The sequence below is a fragment of the Lactuca sativa genome, chromosome 3, assembly GCF_002870075.4.
Source record: "Lactuca sativa cultivar Salinas chromosome 3, Lsat_Salinas_v11, whole genome shotgun sequence".
NCBI classification, from domain to species: Eukaryota; Viridiplantae; Streptophyta; class Magnoliopsida; order Asterales; family Asteraceae; genus Lactuca; species Lactuca sativa.
In genome coordinates this window covers 298961094-298964754 of record NC_056625.2, presented here as the reverse complement: position 1 = coordinate 298964754, position 3661 = coordinate 298961094, and positions in this window count along the sequence as shown.

Genomic DNA, 3661 nt, shown 5'->3' with positions numbered 1-3661 from the left:
TCACCGGTCCGGAAATCATTCGGGAAACGATAGAGAAGATCATCCAGATTCGTGAACGATTGAAAGCCTCTAGAGACCGACAAAAGAGCTACGCGGATAAGCGAAGGAAACCTTTGGAATTCCAGGTGGGAGACCGAGTCCTTCTTAAAGTCTCACCCTAGAAGGGCTTGATAGGCTTCGGTAAGCGTGGAAAGCTTAATCCGAGATACATAGGACCCTTCGAGATTCTCGCAAGGATCAGCCCTGTAGCTTACAAACTCAATCTACCCGACGAACTTCGTAATGTACATTCTACATTCCACGTATCTAACTTGAAAAAGTGTTTGTCTGACGAGACTCTTGTAATCCCACTCGACGAGATCGAGATCAACGAGAGCCTCAACTTCGTGGAAGAACCAGTAGAGATCATGGACCGAGAGGTCAAGCGGACAAAGCAAAGCCGTATCCCGATTGTGAAGGTCCGCTGGAACGCCAAGCGAGGACCGAAATACACTTGGGAGCGTGAGGATCATATGAAACTGAAATACCCTCATCTTTTTTCTTAGTTATGTGTAACTAATTTATTTGTTTAGACTTTAATTTCGGGACAAAATTCCCTTTAACAGGGGGATGATGTGACAACCCGAAATTTCCATTTGGTCAAACCCTAAAAGTCAACCACTATATGTCATATGTTAATGACATTATTTCTTGTTTTTAAGAAATATAAAGTTTGTTTGATTATTTTAATATTATTTTTAAACGAACGGGTGTTAGAAAGTGCCGTCTCGGGTTTTGAATTTTAAAAACCGCAAACACTTTGCGTATCAGAAACACCCGACAAACTTTTATATTTTGGGTTTAGGAATCACCCAAAATCGTGAACTCATGCCTATGTATGAGTTTACTCCCCAAAAGTTTAGTTATTATGTTTACTCCCCAAATAGTCAAAAGAGTAAACTCCAAAAACTCTTTCAAGTATCATCCAAGATTTAATTCCAAATCTTCAATCTTGTAAGTGTTCTAACCATTTCAAGTTAGTAAAACACTTAATCTAGTGTTTGTACATCTATTCATCCAATCATTTATGTATTTTGTCTAGATTTTCCAAAACACCAAGAACACACACTAAGTGTTCTTGGCCTTTTAGCTCAAATCAAGCTTCATTATAGTAAGTACTTCCATCCTTGAGTGATTGTAAGCTAGTATTACATTTAAACATCAAGAAAATGTGTCAAGAACACAAGGCTAGAGATGTCCACGGTCTAAGGAGATGCTTGGGCCGTAAACACCATAAAGAGCACCAAAGTGTGCTTAAGTCCTCATCTAAGCTCTAGTTTGATGTTTAAGCCTTCCTTGAATTGATTAAACCTTCCTTGGATGTGTTTAAGCTTTGAAAAACATCAAAAACCAACAAATATAGGTGTTTATGGTTTGGGGATCTCCCAAAACCGTAACCACCCTAAAGTATGTACAAGTTGGTCATTTTCCTTCCTTAGGCTTAGAGACTAGCACATACACTTACCTAATTGTGTTGGGGACTTGAAAACATGGCAATACACTTCTCCATAAGGGTTTACGGTAGTAAACCCAAAGGAAAATGCCATTAGGCCGTAACCTCCTCAAAAGAGGTGTTTTGTTGCCCTAGTCCCTTCCAAAGGCCAAACCACTTAATAGAATTGCTTCAAAAGGCTTGCTAAACCACAAAACAACACCTAGTCATTAGGACTAGAGTTTACGACCATAAACTCTAGAGTTTACTGCCATAAACTCTTTGAGTTATGACATCAAAACTGTAAACTCCAAGGGAGTTTACCCTTGAACCCTAAACACCCTAGCTTTGCTCTACCAACACTTGGATGCAATCCTTGTGAGCTTTAACACTTTAATCAAAGTGTTTTCATGCTCTAGAGTGTCTCAACTTATTTTATAAGTTATAATTTGGCTAATTAGTTATATATATGTTCATTATATGATAAACTAGGCTCGTGCGTGTGTACAAGTCTTCATTTGTCACCTAGCACCGTACTCGACACTTCAATCCAATCCACTCACCACAAGTGAGTTTATACCCCTTTAATTAACCTTTGAAATACTTTTAAATTTTTTAAATGCTTTTATGGGGGGGGGGGGGGGGGGGAATACAAGTTGAATACTTATAGTTATTACATCAATCACATGTGATTAATAACTACAAAACCAATGATTTTATTACCGTTCAAACTGTTTATCAAACTCTTTTAGTTCAAACTACTTTGCAAACTCTTTTACTATCAAATACTGTTACTTAAACTTTGTTACACTTATTATAAATTGCATGCCCATATATGTATAGTCATATAAGCAATGTTTAAAAGGCTTAGGAAGGCCGTCCGCCCTGTTTCCTTTTCCTCGATTTGGATGTGGTCTGGTGGGATATCGGGAAGTCGTCCGAAGACCGTTTCAATATTGATTATATATCATGTGTACATATATAGACATAAAAGTGCTTCCATATTCATGTGTACTAGATTACATCATTAATAAGCTACCATCGGGGTAGCACTGGATCATACTTATACTATTCCTAGATCAATGAGTTAGTTCATTCATGAGTCAATACTTATTACTATGAGAACATATACAACTATACTAGAAGGAGAACATATACAACTATACTAGAAGAAGAACATATACAACTATACTAGAAGAAGAACGTATACAACTATACTAGAAGAAGAACATATACAACTATACTAGAAGGAGAACATATACAACTATACTAGAAGGAGAACATATACAACTATACTAGAAGAAGAACATATACAACTATACTAGAAAGAGAAACATTACATTACATATACATGAATACGTTAACAAATTGTGATCCACTGGATTGACTATCCTACACCTTGCTGCTAGCTACAACCGGACCTGCAGGTCTGCGGGTGCCAAACGTCATTTCTATTTTTACGACCTTACCCTTGTCGTTAATATTAGTCGATAGTATGGTACAATTAATCACATGATACCTTAATATAAATCCGGTTTAAGGTAGTTAGTACAGTAGTAGTTCCTATAATACAACACTACAGTACTACAATAATTTACCCTTTACATATATTTAGTGATTATTTCACTTAAACGCTTATGTACAAACTATATTTGATTAAATGATAGTTACACTTGAGAAATTACTCACTTTTACAATACACGAACATACAAAACAGTTAAGCCTTGGTAGAAGGCTACTATTAATAGAAAATATAGGTTTTTCTGAGAGATTCAAACTTTTACAAACATTCACATACTTTTATCACCGATGTTTTACAAACTCATGTTTAAAACTATGTTCAAACGTTTTGATACAAACACTAACACTAAAATACTTATGAACTCACTAGCTTAATGCTGACAAACTCTTTCAAAATAACTTGTATTCTCAGGTCGCCAATAGACAGGTACTGAGGCCAGCTTTTGAGAAGATTGAGCGCATCCAAGACTCATCTTATTATTTTGATTTACTTTTTGGTGTCTATAACTGTACTGAACACACTTGTATTAAAATTATATATTTAATGCAATGGATGATGTTGTTTGCTTATTTACTGTTATATTGTGTTGTGATACTTTACATGACGTCCTCCGCCCCAGAACGTTTCCGCCGTTCTTGGTTTTGGGGTGTGACAGCGGTACTGATGCA